Source organism: Phasianus colchicus, chromosome 1, assembly GCF_987193195.1.
Source record: "Phasianus colchicus chromosome 1, bPhaCol1.hap1.1, whole genome shotgun sequence".
In the NCBI taxonomy this organism is placed as follows: domain Eukaryota; kingdom Metazoa; phylum Chordata; class Aves; order Galliformes; family Phasianidae; genus Phasianus; species Phasianus colchicus.
Window position 1 is genome coordinate 57,889,789 of NC_143436.1, and position 22,267 is coordinate 57,912,055.

General features: G+C 42.9%; 1 protein-coding gene and 1 long non-coding RNA gene across 4 annotated transcripts in view; both read left to right on the plus strand.

The window, feature by feature from the left end:
- The window catches only part of TMEM178B (transmembrane protein 178B), a 221,458-nt gene that overhangs the window by 94,666 nt on the left and 104,525 nt on the right, over positions 1–22,267 (plus strand). The gene's annotated exons all lie outside the window — the stretch shown is intronic.
- LOC116226818 (uncharacterized) lies at positions 6,491–10,492 on the plus strand. The gene is made up of 2 exons (XR_004166415.2): positions 6,491–9,964; positions 10,397–10,492. It is a non-coding gene; the product is annotated as an uncharacterized LOC116226818 (long non-coding RNA).

The window sequence follows — 22,267 nt, forward strand, 5'->3', positions numbered from 1 at the left end:
CTCTAATCACTCTTCCATTTTCCCTGGTTTTAGACTCATGATAACTTTTCACAATTTCTCAAGTAATTATAACATCTTCTTGAAAGTATCTGGACTTCTCACATAAGATAACAATAGGAAGATACCATGTAAAATGCAAATACTTTATTTCTTTTCTTATTGTTCATACAGGAATAAAAAAATAGCTCAAAACCAAGTTTGATATCCATTACAGGTCACCTTCAGGGTTGCTGAGCTGTGATGACAGGTATTTCTTCACACTTGATAAAAATGCGTTTGTATTTATTACATGGGCAGAATACAATTTATGAGCTCCTCAGCTATTTCTTTCCTGGGGCTTGAATGGAGCTGGGTATTAGGAGATGAATGGCCTGGCTAACATTTTGTTCTCTGCTTTCACACCTTTGCATGTTGTTTTTGTTGTTGGTTTTTTTTTAATGGAGTCAGTAATCTTCCTATCTGTGAAGAACATTATGAAAATATGAGTCTGCAGGCAGCCTGAAGCCGTAGTCTGGGGGCAGGTTAGGAACTGTCTCAGCAGCATGCAGGTCTGGTGCCTGGCTCCTGTAATTTCAGCAATGCCATCATGAGTTGCTGTACTGCTGATCGGTGTGTGGTGTGGTAAAAGGGTGAACATATGACAACAGATGCTCTTCTGTCCTTGTTATTTTTTCCCCATCAATATGAACTGGAAGTTGCTTGTTCTAATTGGTGTATTAGGATCGTCTGGCACCTCAGGCAGGAATCTTCCTGCACAAAGGGCAGTTTTAAATATGCCTTAATTATGGTCCCATTTCAGAAACTCTCCTGAGAGATGCCTTGCAGAATGTGTATGGAAGCAGTTTTAACAGCTGTGGGAGTTTTGGCTGATGTTTTGCTATCTCAAGTGTTTTACTATCCAAGTCAGATTACTGCTGTGTTTTGTGAGTGACACTTCTGAAAATATCATTTCTTGTTCCAAATTTGACCCTTTATGGAATCATAGAATCCTTAGAGTTGGAAGGACCCTTTAGAGGCTGTCTAGTCCAACTCCCCTGCAATGAACAAGGACATCACAGCTAGGTCAGGTTGCCCAGGGCCTTATTCAGCCTTGCCTTGAAAGTCTCCAGGGACAGAGCATCAACCACCTCTCTGGGCAACCTGTTCCAGTGCTTCACAACCATGACTGTAAAAGACTTTTTCCTTATATCCAACCTAACTCTCCCCTCTTTAAGCCATTTCCCCTTGTTCTGTCACCACGGACCTTGCTAACGTCTGTCCCCTTCTTTCCTATAGCTCCCCTTTAGACACTTGAAAGGCCGTGCTCAGGTCACCTTGCAGCCTTCTCTTCTCCAGGCTGAACAGCTCCAGCTCTCTCAGCCTGTCCTCATAGAAGCCCTTGGATCATTTTTGTGGTCCTCCTCTGGACACACTCCAGCAGGTCCATGTCTCTCCTGTACTGAGGACTCCACATCTGGATGCAGCACTCTAGGTGAGGTCTCACTAGCACAGAGTAGAGTGGCAATATCCATTTGTTACAGATGAGTAAATACTTCACCGTTGCTTAGCAACATTAACTGTTGCTTAAGTAAAAAATTTGTCGTGTGATTTTCCAAGTTTTTAAATATTTTATAAAACATTTAACTTCATTTTTGTTGGCACATAAATAAAGAGAAAGTGGTGCTTAAAATTATTAAATAGTAATTCAACTTAAGAATTGAGCCTTTCAGTCTAAGCTAGTAATTTCTGGAAGTGACGTTGATGCACCTGTAATGGCTTTGAAATTGTCAGAAGAAAAACTCTGTTGCTGAAAACATGTTTTGTAAAAGATCCATTAGCCTAGTATCTTCCTTTCGGTCAAAAGAAAGGATTTGTGGATGATAATGGCTCTCAAAAATACATGTCCTGTCTTTCTTACATCAGGTTCTGTTTTAGAGAATTATGTGAAGTTTTCAGATACTGGCAATTTGCTGAACATATTGCTATTCCTCATCCTCAAAAAAAAACCTGCCTGTTACACAAGTGACTGTCAAAATGTATAGATTCTATTTATTGGCCTTTATAAAGTGCTTATTGCTGTGATATCCAGGGATTGTGCATGAATTAAAAAAGAACAGCAAGGAAGTTATCTTGGAGGAATCAATGTGACTTTTTATGCTGGGCACATTCCAACATAGAATGTCATATAACTAGGATGGGGAATGGACACAAGTAATAGGAAAAATTATTGGCAGGTAAGTGTCAAATACACCTCCTTGAGTCTGAGCAGCCTGGCACCCTAACTGCTCCCTGGCTAGGCAATAGCCACAATGTGACTCAGATACCTGTACCCTCATATCTAAATTCCCTCTGTACTCCAGGTGGCCAGCATAGGTGTCTGCAGCTGCTCTGCAGAGGCAAGCACAGAGACACTGTGTACTCCTCCCACAAAGATCGGCCACAAAGATGGTCAGAGAGCTGGAGCACCTCTCCTATGAAAAAAGGCTGTGGTAGCTGTGTTTGTTCATCCTGGAGAAAAGGCTCCAAGAAGACCTCATTGCATCCTTCCAGTGACTAAAGGGAGTTTTTAAACAGGAGAGACCAACTTTTTACATAGTCAGATAGTGACAGAACAAGGGAGAATGGCTCTATACTAAAAAAGGGAAGATTTATGTTAGATGTCAGGCAGGAATTCTTTAATCAGAGAGTGGTGAGGCATTGGCACAGCTGCCCAGAGAAGCTGTGGGTGCCCCATCCCTGGAGATGGTCAGAGCCAGGTTGGATGGGGCCCTGGGCAGCCTGAGTTGGTGGAAGGCAGCCCTGCACATGGCAGGAGGGGAAGAGCGAGTGGGCTTTAAGGTCTCTTTCAATCCATGCCTTTCTGTGACTCTATGATTCTGCCACACTGGTAGCACCATTAGCAAGGAAAAGTATGCAGCCCACTCCAGCTCAGCAGCCCAAGCTGCTGCTTCAGCTTTTGCACCCAAAGTAAGGTATTTTCCTCCTCTGGCTGGCTCGGGCAAAGGTTGTATGGGTGGGCTCTGGCTCTTTGTTCCCTGAAACTGCTGCTTCTGTTGTTGCCACAGCATCCAGTGAATTTAACTGTTGCCTTCTAAGGGGAAAATGATTCCACCAAAAGATGCCTAGTCATTTAATAGTTTCATATGTGGATGGACATTCTTGTAATTATAGCTTTATACATGGAATTTTTTTTTTCTCCAAGAAATTTTGAAGAAAATTCCTAAATGAACAGTTTATTTAAAAACTTTGTTAGCATTTATTTTTGGGATGACTTAAGTGTTGATTTCATTGTTACCAGTAAAATTGAAAGTGTTATCTTTCATCTAGTTCTAACAAGAACGCTGGTTTCTCTGTACATTTGCAACTTTTTCTCAGAGAAGTTCTTTCCAGTTTAAGATTCCTGAGATGCAAACAGTGAAGACACTGATGCAATTCAGATGGATGGTTGAGATCCTAAATATTAGATGGCCCTTAATAGCTCATGTCATCCTATTTTATCTGCACTGCAGAACAGCAGCTCGGCATGCTATAGAAATACTAACAGAGAAAGAGTTAAGAAAAAACAATCCAAGTACATGGTCTCCTGAAATAATGTGCATCTGACATAGTTTCTGACCTTATGCCTTTGCTTTCCCTCCTTCCCCCTCCTCAGTCCCGTTTTTCATTAAGATGTTGGAAGTGGATCAATGCGCTGAGGGCAGGAGGCTGCTGAGGTCCCGTGGTCCTGGGTGGAACTGACTGTGATGATGAAGTGGACCCTCATTTTGTATTAAAGGCTGATGCTAATCCCTCTTCTCCATTAAGAAACTGCCACCAAAGAGCAAACTTATTTCCTTGTGTTTTGACAGAAGATGAACAATTGCATTTGCAGAAGCAATTTGGGAAAGCGCAAAAGCTGTCAGCACAGCCAGAGGTGGCTTTCAGAGTGTGTGTTCCCATGCAGCAGCTCTATGCACTGCAGGTATCTGCTTTTTTCTGACCATGTATGTCTCCATATGCTGATTTGTGTTAAAGCACAGGCACGTACAAGACTTCAGCAGTGCCCAAAGTCACACTCAGACTCCTGTTTTTGGTAGTTACGGATATGAGAGGTTTCTCAGTGGCTGCTAACAGATCTGTCCTCTGCAGGGAAGCTGGCTGAGGGATAGGTGCTTGTCCTTTGCTGCCTTGTGCCATGGGTGGTCCTTTGAATCACTGCAAACAGGAATTCAAAGTGCCACTCTTCCGATCAGAACGCATGCTTCACTATGTGCTCATGTGGATGGCTCCACAAGGTGCCAGGAGGTAGCTTGTTTTTTTTCTTAAATAATCTACTTATACAAGAAAGAGCTCTTCAAGACTCTGAGAAATCAGACATGAAAAACAGAGTTTAGGCATGGTTCCAGAGGTAAGCATTACCCTGCAGCCTACAAAGCAACTGAGTGAGGCAGGACTCATTTTTCCCTCTCCAGAAGTCAGCCCTGCCTGCTTGTTTGGAGGTATTCATGTGTGTACTGAGGATGAATTTTGCTTGGAATTGTCATATTTATGGCACTGGAGATAGCTGGATGGTGGGATTGATTGGGAACACGATCCTGTTTTGTTCATGGCTCTGGGAGTCAGGCACTTGGATTCAACTCCTAATCCTTCCACCATCTGCTGTCACTGTGACCTGGTAGCACAATGTCCTTGTGTCTCACTTGTCCTGTTGATAAAAACAGACTGCAGCTTTTTGCTGTATCCTACGAAAACTAAGACGCCAAATTCTTCTTCTTTGCAAATGACTGAGATCCCTGGCTGAAAGCTATTATGTTGGGATAAAATACGTTATTATGGTTTGTTGCAAAACAAAAGAAAAATGATTTTAATTGTGTGCTGTTTGAGCAATCAGTTTCTTGCAAGAATACAAATAAAGATCACAGCTTTTCATGTCATTTAACAGAGGCAGTTGGTAGCAGCATGAAAGAAAAATACCTTAGAAAATTCAAACACAGTCATCTACAGAGAAAATACTTCAGTTCTTGCCCTTTTATCTTTCCTTTTCAGTTCTGGGTTTCTTCCCCACATGCCTCTCAGGTAGTATCCTTATGATACAGTGGTCTGCAGCCAGCTTGGAGAGATGCTCCCTTCCCAGTACCCAAGTCTTCATTTTGTCGCATCAGTCAGAATATATTAAGGAGTGGGTGGCAGGAGGAAGGATATTATTTGACAGCTAATATTGTAAATGCTGTCTAATACAGTTTGTATATGGGAACAGTAATAGTTGCTGCTACTATGCCTTTGTTGCTGCAGGGAAAGTGCAATAAATAGGAATTTTAGAGGAAGATCTGATGATGAAGGGTCCTGGGATTTCATCTGCTGCTATTGTGCTAGCATTGTTAAATATCTCTTCTCATCTTAGTGGAAAAAAAATAATCTAGATCTAAACAGATCCTGACATGCTCTAGATGTACAACATGAAGGCACTATACATACCTATTCCCATTTTAACTCATCCTTATGATACTATGTGGAAAACAATGACATTGTGTTTCACAATAACTTCCATTTCAATAAGCACTCTACAAAAACTAATCATTCATGCCTTGTGATAAGTTGGCATTATTGTTATTGAATAGGTGAATAGGGTGAGATGCTCCATAACCACACTGTAAAGCAGTAGCAAAGCTGGGAGGAAGGCAAAGAATGCACACTTCTCACCTTTTTTGCTCCATCCACTGAGCTGTACTTTCACCAGGAAACTACAGCAGCATCTGCCATTGCACACCATTTATCTGTTCCCTTGCTCAAAGCTCAGTGTTTTCCCTTGTACTTTTCCTTTTTGTCAAGGCACCAAACCATGTCAAAGACCGTAGAGCAGATACTGAAGAATAAACTGGTAAGGAAATAAATTTATTTGCTTATTAAAATAAAAGCATGCATTTAATGCACACCCTGGGAGTAGAAGGAAACAAGACAGTCCTCTCTCTCTTTTCCATGTGTTTCTTGTGTTCCTAAAGACCCTTGTAGGAAGCTGCTGCTGGACTGCTTGGCTGCAGCGATAACAGGGCATATACCCAGTATTTTATTTCAATTTCTCTTCCAGAATTAGCCAGGAAGTTGTATTCTGGAGCTGTTGTATGCCTTCTTATGTTAGACTGTGATGGATTGGTCTGTTCTGGACCAAACTGTGGTATTGGCACACTCAAGGTCTCTTCACTTGAAACTGAACTCTACAGGGTTTTCTGCCAGAACCTAGTCCTCCTGTCCTCAGTACTACTTGTATCTATAGTACAATTTAGTCTTTGAACAGCCTCCTACAAAAGCCCATGTAATTTCCTCAATCTTGAATCTCTCTGCATCCTCTGATAACCACAACTTACACAATTCTGACTGCCTGCTCTCCTTTTTTTGATTCAGGGAGATCCTCTAAGAAACCCATAAGCATTTCTGTGTAACAAAATGTGTGTATTTTAATATATATATATATATTTAATCTCTGATCTGTCTTCAGCTGAGATTTTCCTGAAAACCACTTGCATTGTCTGGGTGATGGTATCGTGCTGCTTCTGTGACCAACTGAAGTTTCACCTACTAGGGCTACATTCCTAACAGGACAGGAAGTCAGAAGAATAAATTTAGAGGAGTTTGGATATAAACTCATTTATAGTTAAGATAGTTAAGCCAAATTCTATTACTCTGATCAGAATGACACAAATTACACAGGAGTTTTTGAAGCTTCTCTGTCAGAAATCCCCAGAGTTTTTCCTCCTGGCAAGTTCTGTGCCCAAGGAGACCCATCCTCTGCTTCCTCTCCTGTGAGGACTTTGGCAGCTTTCTATGTCTGGTATACCATCTGGCACTGGCTCATCCCCTGGCTTGCAACATTTGAACTAGGAAGCCCTTTGGTAGAGACAGCTGTGATCTGGCCAGCCTCCTATTCTTGCTGACGCAGTCCCTTCTGTTGTTTTTTTGGTTCAATTTCACTCTATGAAAAGGCTTTGACTGTCTCTGCTGACAAGTCCAAAGGTCATAACCATTGTTTTTAGAATTGTGACTGATCATTTTCAGGTTACCAGTCCACCCTTGGATCATTTATTCCTTTCCCTGGTGAGATGGAGGATGTCTGATTCAGTCTGTATGAGGCTCTGTCATTGAGCCGCTCAGTCTACTTCTAATTTTTGTTCATCAACATGTGTGACTTAGCTTAGTGAATAACTGTGGATTCAGAAGGGTTAAGGAGAGGGCTTATTCTATGTGTACATGAGACACTGAGGCCCAGATGGTGTGCTTAATTACTCTGACCAGCTCTGGCACCATCCTGCTCCAGAGGGAATTAAATGAGGAATGGCATGTCAGGGACTGCCCCTTTTCAATCTCCCCAGAGCACATCAGCTGTACAAGCCCTACAGCACATTAGGACCATTTCAAATATTGCTAAGATGAAGTGGCTTTGGGGCAGTGGCTACCCTTGAGGTTTCCAGCTGGACTTCTGCACACCCCTCATTGCAGGTGACTCCAGGACACAGCTTTCTTTGCAGAAGAAGCCAAATTCTAGGCATGAGCATGGCTACTTGCTCACAGCTTCTAGAGCCTCTAACGTGTGATGCAAGCTTTCTCTAGCTGTTTTATTGTTCATCCTTTTCCATCCTACTCACTGTCACATGCATGGAAGCATACTGTCTTGGTGGTTTGCTTGGCAGTATACCTGCATCTGCACAGGGCCAATCCACACTTAATGTCAGTGTCAGGAGAGAAAACTCAAACTAAAGCTATAGTGTGAGCCAGAGCACCAGAGGAGTGCAAATTGCCCCATGGCAACACGTGAGCACAGCCCAAATAGTGCAGCTAAGCATTTCCCCAGGAGCCTTGGGCTGAGGTGGCTGTTGATTTTTAATTTGTTTTTAAGATGTTTGACAGTTGTGATTTAGGGTAGAAATGCTCCTCACTGAAGAGTGATGTGTGGCCTTTTTCCGGAGGAAATTGAGTTTGATTTCACCACACTATTAGCACTGAAAATCACAAATTGAGCCTGCACCATAGACTGTTTTGCTGTGTTTAAGTTTGCGCTCAGGAATGAGGCACTGTTTGTGAGGGAATAACTTCACTTTGCAGTTTTCTGTGTGGGCCTCAGTAGGGCTTTAAAACAGCACAGACTACTCTTCACATGGCTTGGAAAACCTAAAGTAAGAAAAGTGCATCCCATACTGCCTGCTCCTCCACCTGTCAAAATGCCTCTGTTGCCTGCAGAAATGCACTCAGCTGTAACAGTTGAGAGGCCATGAATCCTATTTCCAGGTCTGTGCTCCATAATTTTCTGCAGCTCCTACTTAGTGAGCCTGGCTCAGACCGAACTGGCGAGAAGTTGAGTGCTGCAGTCCATTATGGAAATGGGCTCCATGGGGGGACAGGGTATAGCTCCGATCTACAGGCAACTGATTATTTATTTGGCCAGTTTATGGTGGTTTTGAAAATCCCATACCAAATGGGCAGAGTTGGGCTTTTATAGGCACGTTTAACACAACCTCTGAGAATGGCTGTGCTGTGCAAAATGCTTCAACTGAGGCCAGGTGAAGACCGAAGTCCCCAGGCTCCTTGGAAGTGCCACCACTGAGCCTGAACACTCTTTGCAAACAGAAAATTCAGTGTGAGAGAGGGCATCATCCTGGTGTTGGTTAGCAAAAGAGAGACAAGGGAGTTTTGGGAGCTTGGTATCCCTGTGGATTTAAGATTATTCTTTCCAAGAAAAGCGAGCAGGTAAAAACATTGTAGGAAAGCAGCATTAAAAACAGGTATTGCATTTGAGTCTAAATGCTTAAGTCAGCTCAAATCCCACACACACTGAGTACTGCCACTTGGCACAGCCACGCGCTCCTCTGGGCTGATGTGGGGGCTGGGTGCTTATGGCCGGGCCATAGGCAGTGGGGCTGCAGGGTGCACGCATGGCTCCAGGCAAGCATTGCAGTTGGCCTGCTGGGCCTACAGTGGGCTGAGCAGGAAAGGCGGAGGGGCTCTGGGAGGCAGATGAAAGCCGCCAGCCTTCCCCAGCAGACGGAGACTGGGGGCACTTTGCAGCCAGCCCTGCAAGGTGATCGTCATGAGAGGGATAATGGCTTGTTTCGGGTTAATAGATCCTGACAGCCTAATTTCCCCTGGTGAAAATAAAAGGGAATAAATCTTATAAATACTGTAAAATCGATAGCTTGCAGTGAAGGGGCTGACAACAGGACCCTATATCCGCAGCACATTATTTTCTTCAATTGTTCATTTCATGTTTTTGAGCGGATAGGTTCCCTGTAGCTTTGCTAGAGCCAGGTAATCCTCCCTTCTCCTTTCCATCATGCCCATCTCTTAGCTGCTCACATTTTCTTCACCTTTGGGTAAAGAGACAGCAGCCTTGAGCCTGTGGAAGAGATGTACTGCCCTGCCTGGAGAAACCTACCGCACCACAGCTTTTTGAGGGAACTTAGAGATGTGTTTTCTTTTAGCCACAAACAGCTGACAGACCTTTATCTATAAACAATTAGATAACAGTATCCTGACCCTCTGAAGTAACCCAGCCCCAGGAGTCTTTGCTCTGCATGCGGTGGCTGTGTTCCCCAGAGGAAGGCTGTAGCCTCGATTATGGCAGTGACCTGAAATGCTGGCAGAGTTCACATTGCACCTCCTTGCCTTCCCAAGGTCAGAGTTAAAGACTCTTGTACCAAATAGTCAAAAACTTCCTCAGATAGATTTGAGTCTCCTGAGACAAGTTTTCAGTATTGGCATCATTACAGAGATAGAGGATCATGAAATAGAAAGTTGTTAAATACTTGGGATAAATGCCTACATGAATGCTGGGGAGAGCACCACTGTGCTGGCCCTGAGCTGGTAATTGTTGAGCTGGGGTGAAGCTGGAATGTTGATCTGTTGCTAAGTGATGGGACCTGGGAGAGTAAGGCTGCTGGATCCTTGCTGACACACACCATCATGAGCACAGCCTGCACAGTCCTCCCAAAGGGTGATGGGTGCAAGCAAGCTTGGGAAGGTGAGTTAGGCTAGAGTGGGTCTTTTCTTGCTATTGGCGTCTCTTTGAATTGAGAAGAAATGGTCTCTCTTCAGTTCTGTACTGGATTTAATTTTAAAGCCAAGGTGGAAGAACTGCATGTTTCACAATTTCCAAGTGCTGAAGATTGTTTAGGTTGGTACAAACTGGGAAGAAGTTACTGTCCTGGTGGGGTTATTCTCATACAACAAGATTTTAGGACATGCCTGTGTGTGTGATTGATCCCATCTCCCCGTTATAGGACTTCGGCCCTTTTCTGTCCACTTGCCTCTGAGCTGTTGATGAAGTTACATTCTTCGTTAAAAGCAGAGAAAATTCACAGTTCACTGATCACTGAAGTTGTCTTTGAGATCTTCTCCCTTGAAAAGTGCATCCTGTTATTTTTTCTCTCCCCTGCATGTTTTCTGTTTACAGTGCCGATGACATAGTGCAAGACCTCTCCTGATACCACCCAGAAGCCAAGGAAGACACTGCATAAAGTAAATGAAGTGTAATCTTCAGATGCAAACATTTTGCTCTTCTCATTATATACCAGTCTCCCACCAGGAATTCTGCTGATTTCAAGTGCACAAATTTAAGTGCAGAATCCTAATTTAAATAGCACAGGTAGTGGTGTTTCCTTGTAACAATGTTTTATGGAAAAATTAAGAAACTGATGCATTAGAGCTCCACCTCTCCATTGTGAAAGGTAAACAAAATCAGTGCTGCAAGCAGTCTGTGTTTACAGAGACAATGCTGGCAGCAAGCTGGGCAGAAGATCCCCTAGTGACTCCCATTTGTAGTACATTATCTTCCTCTGCTGGAATAACTAATGAAATATGTACAATATTTAATGATACTGATAATGATAGCTGGTCCATATATAGCATTTTTTCAAATGTATGGGCTCAGGACAGTATAATACTTTTCAAAAATCGTCCAGTAAATCAATACCAACCCTGGGAACAGAGATGACCTGTGATGTGCTTTAAGGACTACAGAGGTGATTCTGGGGAGGGAGGGTCAGCAGAGCAGAAAAACAAGATTATAGTTACGAAGGCTCTGAGGGACTCAGGTCTTCAGGAGAGCTGGAGCCTTTTTGTGGCATGTAGACATGAAGAAATGATGTCCTTGTGCCAAACAATTGTAATGTCAGTGCATGTAGTAAGGTGAAAAAGAGTAAAGTGAAACCTCAAACAGAAATATACTTCTTGATTCCCACATCTCAGTCTGTGAGATATATGCAGATGAAAGTTGTGTCTACAGAGCCCACGAGTTGTGTGACATGAAGAAAGCCCCCCTGGGCATGTCAGGCCTTGTGACATGGACAGAGAGCTGGTGCAGGTACCTTTTGGTAAATGTATCTTACAGCACAGCCCCCAACAGCACCACCCGCACCTCCTACCCTTGGACCCTGCACCCCAGTTGTGGTGGCTGGCACAACAAGAAGGGGCTGATAAGCTGCAGCCTGGAGAGGGAATCAGTGGGATGAAAAGGAGCCAGGGCTGTGCTGCAAATGCGTGGAATAAAGGTGCTGTGAAGGGACAGCTTGAGAGGGAATGGGAGAGTGCAAGTCTCGCACTTGCTTTGTTAAACTTGGCAGGTGTGTAGAAGCCATTTGTCTTTAGTCATTTAGCAGGTCAGTGGCAGAGCCAGAAATAGAATCCAGGTCTCCTGATCTCCGGGGCCACCACCGTATCTCCGAAACCATATTGCCTCTCCAAAGTTGTTTCAGAACTATGCAGCGTGCTGTGGGATTCCTACCCAGCCAGCTCTTTGACATGGCCAGGCAGGTGCTCTTTCATCATTGCACTGCATTCAAAATCTGTGACAGCTTCACTTTTCACAAGAGTTAAAAATGAGTTTTTCATACATGAGGGTCTTTTACTACTGTAGGAAGAGGCAGAACAGTGATGCTGGAGATAAAATGAGTTAGCACTTCACACTGCAGCTTTCAAGGTGACCTTCACTTAAAAAAACTTAACGTAAGAACGTAAATCAGGAAGTGTTATGTATTTATTTGTTTATGATTTAGAAAATGCAGCTTAAATACACAATGCTTAATGGATACTTAAGAGAAAACCTCTAGGAAGCTTCTGCATGCCTTCTGACTCACACATTATGCTGCCTAATGATGCAAAATCATGCAGACCTAGCTAGTGTGGAAATGAAGCCTGGGAGGATTTGAAAAGCAAGAGCCTGAGCCAAAGTCCTCTGAATTCAGTCTGCTTCTGCTGGGGTGTCAATTAGGTCCCGAATGTGTTTTTCCTCTCTTCACATTGGCGCTTGGTTCTGACTGCAGCTGTGACCAGCATCTCACTAGGAGTCTCCAGTTCAGGCCACTTGATGACCCAATTCTTCTGCCCTGCTAGGAGGACTTCTCTTTGACACGGCTCTGTTTTCTATGTAGTGACTTTTCTTTTTAGGCTCATGTACATTCCCAAGGAAACCCAACTGTAGCGTTAGTGTTAGGTATGGCGTGAACAGCCATGGACGTAACTTAAAGAGGCTCGTAGCTTTGCCATGTCAACATGAGTTCAACAATGTAGAGTGGGCATCATGGTACATGGAACACTACAGACAGAACAGTTTGGAAAATGTTGGCTTTTCTTTCAACAGTGAAGGCTGTGCTCTTGCCCAGCAACCTTTCCACATCAGCTGTGTGTTTCCCATTGAAGCGAGGTATCAGCTGCAGACATGGTGAGGTGGCAGAGACAGGGCACAGCCTGCAGGCTGCAGAGCTGCAGCCCTCCTGCTGTGCTGTCATCACAACCAGAGCTGGTTGTTGTAGGGCAAAACCTGGGCTTTTTTTTTCTTCCTGAAACAAAAGTAAGCTTGGGGCTACAGTAAAAATAAATTTTAAAAAATCCTGAAGTGCTAAGAGAAGCTAAAACAGCACTTCTGGGATGGGATATTTGTGACGGTGCTATCAGGCCTAGCACACTCCCCTAAGAGAGAGCTCATGTATCATTCGCTTTTGCTGTTTTGAAGCCTCTTTTTCACATTTTAACAGAATATTTGTCTTCGATTTGGCATTTATTGGCTGTTTAATATTTAAACACGCTTAATAAATCCTGAAATGAAACCACTGTTGTATGAACGTGGGCCGTCTAGCCTCAGCAATAAAAAGCCAACAGTCCCAAAGGCCGTGTCAGTGCAAAGAACAGCTTGCCCTGCCTCAGTACTCGTGGTGCAGGCTTGTCTGCATGCTGCTGCAGTGGGGAAGGTCTCCTGTGGGAACACCTCCCCTGGGAACTCTGCGCTGCTTTAAGTGGTGGGATCAGGTGTGGCCTGCAGGTCTGGTCCTCTGGCTTTGGGCCCCTCTCCCTCCCAGAGGGTTCCCCCTGTTCTGGGGAACCTGTATCGTTGAGCTGTGGTTGAAGGTGGTGACATGGCCTCTGGCACAGTAGTTTATGTCACCTCACTATTAATCTCCTCACAGATTTTGTTTTTTGACTTGACACTCTCAGTAGATCCTTCAGACTGTCTCCAAAGCTGTTGTTTATCCCTCCCTGGCAGGAGCTGGCTCTCTGCTTTGGCTCCATTTCATTAGAGCTCCTACTGAAGGCAAATTCCTCGAACCCCAGTGTCACTGCTGGTGTCACTGCAGATCTAGCAGGTGCAGTGTTTTGAGCATCTGAAGCTCTGCCTTACCAGGCAAACCAGGGCTGTCCTTGATTTATTTATTTATTTATTTTTTCCCCTGTAAAGAGCTCACTAGACTTAGACCCCGTGAGAAGATGTAGATCTAGATCCCCCACATCTAATCCAACTCCACTGCAATGAACAGGGACATCCACAGCTACATCAGGGTGCTCAGAGCCTCTCCAGCCTGGCCTTGAGTATCTCCAGAAATGCAGCATCCACCATCTCTCTGGGGAAGCTGTGCCAGTGCCTCACTACACTAGCACACTACCCCTACTGTAATAAAAGTCTTCATTATATCCAGTGTAAATCTCCCCTCTCTTAGTATGAAACCATTTCCCCTTGTCCTATCTCAACAGACCTGCTAAAGACCCTGTCCCCTTCAGTGAGAAGATCCCTACAGCTTTCTTCCTGTTGTCCACTGGAGTTTGTATGAGAGCCCATGCTGGCAGTAAAGGGAAATGCAGCCTAGAAGTTCCAAGGTTTAGGAAAGGATGTGCTGCTGTGCTGAAACAGTCCTGAAAAAGTTTAGTGGTAACAAAATAGAAAATCAGTATAACCCATTCTGCCTTAATCATTTAGTTCTGTCATGCAGATTTTCTCAGTGAAGTATGAAAGATCCTCAAATTTAGCGTAAGCACCAGAAAACTCCTCTTTACGAATTAAGGCATTGCAATTGCTTTGTGTCATGAAGCAGCTCTGAGAGTTGTACAGGCACAGTATATCCTAGTGCCTGGCCATCATCTTTGTTTTCTGCTTATACTTTCCAATTCAGTTGTTTAGTTTGCATTTTAGGAGTCAAGATGTGCTGTTTGGAATGGCCACTTTGATGCCTTTTGAGTGCAGATGAAAAAGAAACAAAACTTGGTCCCATGTATCTAGACAGTGGGGTCAGGGAACACTTCACAGCTGTTTGAGGAGGTGCATTGGCAGTGCCACAGCTGCCTGTTCCAGTGGGGCTCGAGCAGCAATCTGTCATCTCTTCGCTCTACCTGTTTCCTCTGGGAGCAGACCCAGGCAGATAACAGGGACAGGGCTGCAGTGGGTTCCTCACTTAAGAGGAGTCCAGGACTTTGGGGTGCACTGTGAAATGTGCCTTTCCTGCAGGGAAGATGAAGCTGAAGAGAATAAATTCAGATGTGGTTTTCTAACTTTTTAATATATATATAGATATATGTAGCTTCTAGGAAGTCTTTTAAGAGCGATTTGTCCTTGCTCAAATCAAATGATGAGTATTTTCCACCTGGTGAATGCTTTCACTTATAAAATCTATTGCTCCTCTTGGCTATTCAGTGGAGCCTAATGAGCCCTATCCTGAGAGCTATTTAGCTATGTTCTGATGCTGGGAATGCTGGCAGCCAGACTAGAGAGTGCATCTTGCATGCTGAGCCATGAGCTGGAACACCATGCTGCAAAATACACATCCTGTCTTCTGTGAAGATACACAGTGGGAATACATAAAAGAGAAGATGGGGAGAAACCCACAGGGTAATTTAAGTGTTTAGCAGCCAACAGTTAAGAAGCTCTGTGGCTCATCTGAGAGCTAGGACTGAGATGAGAGACTGCTGTGGGAGGAACTGTGGTAGCAATAATGAAAATATTATTGGCTGTTAATGTTGCAGAATATTCAGAGAGACAGGGAAACTTCTGCCAGTTTTGAAGTCCATATGCAAGCCTTAAATCTGAAAGTCCTTGGAAGCTTCAGAAAAGTTTAGATTACAAATTCGAAGATATAAGATACTTACTCAAATGCCTGTGTGTTTTGGGAGGTTCTGAAGCTTGGTCTGAATCTGATTCCGTAGAAACTTCCCTATACATTGGTGTTTTCTTTTTTTTTTTTTCTTCTTGTTTTTAATCTGTGATCCATCAATGGTTCTTTTCTTTCTTGTGATCCTCCAACAGACTCTGCCACATACTTTGTGCTATGTTCAGTGTGAGTCGGAATGAAGTCCTGGACTTCACCTGGACTGAATTTTTTGAAGAGCTCTGAAAAAGCACTTGACTTTTTGATGACATCTTAAGAAGGAGCTCATGAGACTGTAGGAAAATATATGTTCTGAAGGCAATGGAGATTGGTGCTGGCTAGCTCTGGTGCTTAGTCAGAAGCACTATTATTCCAGCCCTGATGAATTATTGTACCAGAGCATGAGGTGATGGTGTGTACGTGAATTAAAGGCAAAGGAGCAGTGATGCTGACAATGGGAACAGAAGGTGTATAGATCCATCCTCATTCTTCACTGAATATGTGAATTTGAGCTAAGCATGCCTGAAGACTCAAGACAAATTGATCAATGTGGTACCTTTAATTTGGTCTTGTATGGAAGTCATTGTGGGTATCCTGTTACCCCCATTCCACACCATAGTTTATTATTTGGTTGGCCATGTTCACTAACTATTAACTTCTCTTGAAGCATTTGTCAGCAGTGAGTTTAGGGCTTAAAGATCCAGTGACCTAACCAGAGAAGGCAAATTGTACAGGAGGAGAAAATGAACATCGTACGTTCCTGTGCTAATAACTGAGAACAGTGACAGCTTGGCTTTATGTTTATTTTCCTGCTTATCACTACTTCTGTCAGTAATCTTCTTTTCAGACACTATCTCTGGTTTGTCATTCTCAGGAGTAGGACTCGATGATCCTTATGGGTCCCTTCCAACTCAGGATATTCTATGATTCTGTGATTCTGTCTACAGCTCTGAACCTTGGTTGGAAATCTGGGCAAATGCTGCTTAATGCTGTTCTGTTCCAGCGACTGCTCGTGGAACAACCTCAAATGATAGGACTCAAAACATGTCATGTTAATATTCTAAGACTCTAAAATGCTCTCTGCTGCATATGATTATGGTGCCTTTCACAGATACTCTTCAAAATATTTTGTTCTTTTTTGAATTGGTCTGGAAATTGAATTGCCACTGATTTATGAGCGTAAGTATTTGAACTGTATTAAAAGCATTCAGAGATATGTTGGCAAATTTTACTTTGGTTTGTATTTATTCCTTTTCTGTGTTTTATGCATTTTTTTGGTATGATTTTTGTACCTTTTGACAGACACTGTTTTTTTCTGAAAGATAATATAAATTGTCATTAGGCAGGCTTCTGGAATGACACTTCTCATTCTCTCCAAATGCTGTCTTTAAAACACTTCCTGTTTCATCTTAACAATTGTGTCCATCTTTTTCAGAGAACTGAGGCAGCTCCATGGAGAATAAAATGATCAATCACAGAAAGATAACAAGTGTCCAAGAAAAGCATTTAAAAAGCACACTTTATTTGTTAGATTTGTTGGCACTTAACCTTTGCTCATCAGTGTTGAATAGGAGACATATTTTTAGGACTTGGTTTGTTCACAACAAATCAAATGAAAAAAAAACAAAAAAATTATTTCCTTTAGATATTTAAAGAGAACTTATAAACCAGATGGAGACCAACTTTTGACACAGTCTGGTAGTGATAGGGCAAGAAGAGAATGGTTTTAAATTAAAAGGGAGATTTAGGTTAGGTGTTCGGAGGAAATTCTTTAATCAGAGGATGGTGAGGCATGGGAATAGAACCTGTGGGTGCCCCATTCCTTGAGGCTCAGGGCCAGGTTGGATGGAGCACTGGGTAGCCTGAGCTGCTGGGTGGCAGCCCTGCCCATGGCAGGGGACTGAGTCTGGGTTAAGTTTTGTTTAACCCGAGTCATTCTGTGATTATATGAAAACAAAACCAATATTAGTCTCTAAGTAAGTTATTTATTTTGAATGATTCACATTACTCTACAAGATTCTAATCTGGTATCCATTGATGGTAATACAAATTTCCAGTTTTGTCAGTGGTCATTGCTCAATATTGTTAATGATTTCAGGTCTTTGTTACATACATAGAATTTATAAGCATTGATATTTCTATATAGAATAGCATCTTATTTCTTTTTACCTTGTGCCATTAACATTTGTCTTTTTTTCACTGAAGATGCAGATTTCTCCATTTATTTCATAGGTGATTACTGAGATGCCTGGGTAACCATGTAATAAATTTGTGTCAGACGGGTTGCATTTGCCAAACACCCGGCTTGCAGTCAGACCTCCCAAGAATGGGCAAACTTTAGCGTGTATGCTGATGATAATTCGTTTGCTAGGTATCTGTTGGGCATGAGTGGGCTGGACATGCAAGACTCCTAAGCTTTCAGGGCTGATTGTGGTCCCCACAGAACATACCACACATAAACCATCTTTTCACAAATCTTCGGCTGTATGGTCACTGCAGTTGGTGAGCTATTACCCCAGGACAGCTAAAATAGTCTGCTGTCTGAGGGATTCCAAGTCAGTTATCCTTTAGCTCACATGTTACGAGGCATGCAACAAAATCAGTCAAATACTTTAAGCATTTATCTGCTTCAGATTTTTCATTCCTTTGGCATGTTCCCTTGTGTTTTTGTTCTCTTGTAAGACCAGAATCCTTCCTATTTTTCTGCATATGACCTCTGTAGTAGGGTATCCATGGCATCTTCTATCCTTCTACTGAGTAGATGGATGAGCAAAATTTACCTTTAAGCCTTACTCTCCCCTTGACAGTAACATCTTGGTCGGCATGGTTGACTGATCACATTGCCTCACCAGCTTGCTTGCTGTTTAATTACTGGCTTATCAAAGTGGATGTTTTTTCCTGATCTGACTGTCGTTTTAGCTTAAAGTGTTTCTTCTAGCAGAAAATTATCAAGGTTTAATGGTTCTTTTTCTGTCTAGTCCTGCTGGCCTTATAATTTCATTTAAAGACAGCGATCTAAGAAGAAAAGTGGCAAGCAAGCCTCTGACACAAAAACTGTTTTGCAGTTTGAAAGTGAGTCTCCAATGTCAAGCAGAGCTCAGTGCCAGAAGAAGCAGCTCTGCTGCTGCTGCTGCTGTTAATAAAATAAGCAAACAATCTACTTGTTCAGTGAGGGAGGTGCCATGCTAGTCTGAATGAGTCTGGAGGCCTAAGGGAGATGTGATGCGAGAGGCTTGCTGCTTTCTCTGTTTTACAATGGGCTGCAGCTTTGTAGGATGGTATTGGCATGCCTTCCGGCGTTGTTTTTCTGCCCTGCTTTATCTGAATTTTAGTCATTGATGGCTAATTGAATAAGGACTGGCTCTTTTCTTCAGTGCAATCCAGCTGGGTACGCACTGGTTAATGTGGAGGAATGTAACAGAACAAATACATAGCCTCATTGTTGCTGATGGCTGCCAAGGTGCTCCGAGCAGCCCAAGCCCTGTGTGTGTGTATGCATGTGTGCTCATCTCTCCTTTCTGCGGGAAGAGCTGGCTTCATGCATCAGCAGCTTTGTGTCAGATGAAAGGAAGAGGTTCTCAAAGAATACATACCTCAAACAAGCTGTGAGATTTGAGGCCGTATTTTTGCTTCTAGGTCTTCTCTGGGCCACAAGGAGTCAGAGAATAACAGGGAGCGGGGTTAGTGGAGCAACTAACCTTAGTGCTACATTTTCAGGAGCAAAAAGAAGGTCGTTGCCCTTAAGCTTGTCTTCTATTCCTAGCCGGTGTTTTTGTTAACCCTTAACATTTTCAAAGTGTGTTTGCCACAGCATTCATCTTTCTTGTACCAGTTCTTCTAAACCTAGTGGAATAAAAGGGAGATTAAAAAACAAAACAAAACAAAACAAAAACCAAGATGTTCTAATTTCTAGCCAGAGGGGGAAGTGTTATCTCTAAGATAAGTTCGGAGAATGTAAGGAGTGTAAAATGAGGTAGCATTGTAATGGTGCTGGCTGCTTACAAATCACTCTTTTTGCTCCTAGCGCACTCTGACACGCAAAGAACTTTACCCTATGTGTGTGCATATGCACCCAGTGCTGAAAGTGTGCTCAGGAGGCAAATGCTGAGCTCACAGGGAAGCATCCTCTGCTCCCCCTCTGCTGCAGCTGTTTGAGGAGCAAACGAGATCTCTCTTTCTTGTACCTTGCATTGTCCTTCTTCTCTTCATACTATGGTGACTTTAGTGAGGGCTTTGCATCCTCAAACACCGAGACCTGTGTTTTTCTTCAGAATGAGGACAGCACAGGCAACAGAAATCCATGTTTCTGTGTCCCACCAGGACATCTTAGTCTTTAGCAAGGAGGTGAGAAGCTAGTTTAGTTTTCAGACTTGATTTCATTATTGGGTGGTAACACTGATGCCAGAGGAGTGCATTATTTTCTATATATATGTATTTTACTTATTTATTTTCTGTGACATGGAGCTCAGTCTGTTGTGAAACTACTAACTCTTTTCTCACAGTTGACCAGAAAGTCATCGAAGTGGAACGGGTTTTTTGTGTTGGGATAATTTGGATGCCTCCCGGTGATCTCAGATGAAAGGCTGCTGGTCTTGCTGCTATTCTACTGCCATGTGCAGTCGCTCTCTTGTATATCACATCTGTGCCTAGGTGAAGGTTTCTTTGTGTGAGGTGATGCTATGGATGCAGAACAGCTACAGAGAAAGCACTAAGGGTGAGCTCCCCTTCTGCTGCACCTAACAGAGAAAGCAAGTGAGTCAAAAGAAGGAGAAGTCGAGGGGCTGACCAGGAAAACCTGCCAGTGAGTTTCAAGTACATCTCTGTGGGACTTCAAATAGGGTTTTATTATGGACTTACCTCCAGTACATTTTAAGAACAAGCATTAACGTTAGGACATTTGCAAACAGAAAGGGCTTAATACCCACAAAAGACATGTTTGAGTTATAGGGACTGAATTCTTTTCATGCTACCTGGTAGGGCACTTTCTTACCTCTTAAATTCAGGGCAATGTGTGCATCAAATAGTCTTAAATATGCATTCCCTATTCCTCCAGTGGCAGCATTTCACACCTGCTTGATACGCAACGTGTGGGTGCAAATCACTGTACAAGGAATAAGGCAATCAAATCCTGAGCTGCATGAGAATTACTTCGGTAATTCACAGTTTATTTCAGTTGCATTCATGAAAGTGTAGAGGTTTTTACTTAACGCCTTAAGATTCTCTAATCAGAGTGTGCAACTCCCTGGGTGAATAGTCTGACTTTATCCTTTAGAAATTGTGGGTTTGCGTCCTGTTTGGGATTGTCTTTCAGCGAGAGTATTCTACAAAGTCTGTTTTCCTGTGTGTGAAATGAAGGACTAAATTCCTTGCACGTTGTTATTCTTATCAGCCCCAAACATACTGCATAGGACTACAGCATTTCAATGGCTCTTTGTACTGAGGAAGAAAAACGTATGAAGCAAAGTCTGATTTTCCAGAACTGCTGCATGCATGAGGAGAGCTTTGCTCCGTGTGAAGGAAGGGGACGTGCTTTGAGCTCTCTATCCCTTTGCTTGTGGAACACTCATCCCTCGTATTGCTGTTCCCCTCCGCATCTGTGCAGCCTCTCTCAGCAGTGTTGTGCTGAGCTCCGTGGAAGGAGAATGTTTGCCAGCATATCTGCAGCAGCCCAGGAGATGCTGAGCAGCAGTGTGGATCTGGTGTGCAACTGGCAGAAAGGAAGCAGTTAATTAGCCTTTTTTATGCCAATGCCAATATGTTTCTATTACAATCATGGGTCTGTGTTGGTACCCTCAGGTGGCTAATTTACATGAAATTTCTTGTGTGCATTAAGCTTTAAATAAGGTCCTTTGTAGCTTAGTGTAAAAAAAAAAGTTGTAGATGGCTTTTCTATGAAACTATGGGAATTCTGCCCCTTTTGGGACTGTATTTTCAACAGCAGCACAAAAATATTAATACCACTTTCCCTCCCTCTGTATAAGCGAATCCCTATCACTTCTTCCCCTAAACAAAAGAAATGGTCCAAAGCATTTAAGACATACAAAGCCAAGATGTGCTATTTATAAAAAGAGCCAAGGCAGATAAAAAATGATTTATGATACTCATAGACCACCTTTCATCCTGCTAGGTCACACGACAGTTTGCAAACAGGTTTTATGTACTGTATGTGCCTGTACGTGTTGTGAGATAAATGAAAAAAGTCTATTTTTTCCAGAAGTAAATGTGAGGTTCATTACTACAGCAGTTGTTTGACAAATCTGCACAGTAGTTTCAAGGAGGCAGAGAACAACAGGAAAGATAAACATGCCGTAGTTGGGTGGGTCTTGAAGCAGCACTAAGACCTTTCTTACAGCAAGCAGTGGGGTGTGAGGTTAGTAATGGGGAATGTCTGGCACTTTGGATATAGCTTGCGGTATTCTTTGACTACCCAGAAGTTAGGGGTGCTGCACTGCTCTGATCTGAGAACCTGGCCAATTCTGCACTAACTTTATTTAGATTAAATGAACTCCTGAAAAATATAACCTATAGCTGTTTTGGCAGGAGTGGGAAAAGTTTTATTGGATAGGATTCCTTCACTGCCGTTACCTCTCCGTGTGTTCTTTATACATATTTCCTAGAAGTGAACCATGTTCCTTTAACTCTTTCCTATGGTAACAGAATATGCTGCTGGAAATGGAAATGCAGAAGACAAGTAGAGGTTTACAAGGATCCTGCGATTGTTAGAACTCATGTTATCCAGAGTAATAGCTGATGCATCTGCTTGTTGTTGTTTTTCTTTGTAAGGCGCTTGAGACGTGTGACTTTCTTCTGTCTTGAGAGATAATCCTGACAGAATTAAAGGTGACACTTGATCAGTTAAGCTATTGATCTGTTGATTGATCAATCTACCACATGAATACATATGTGACCTCATGAAT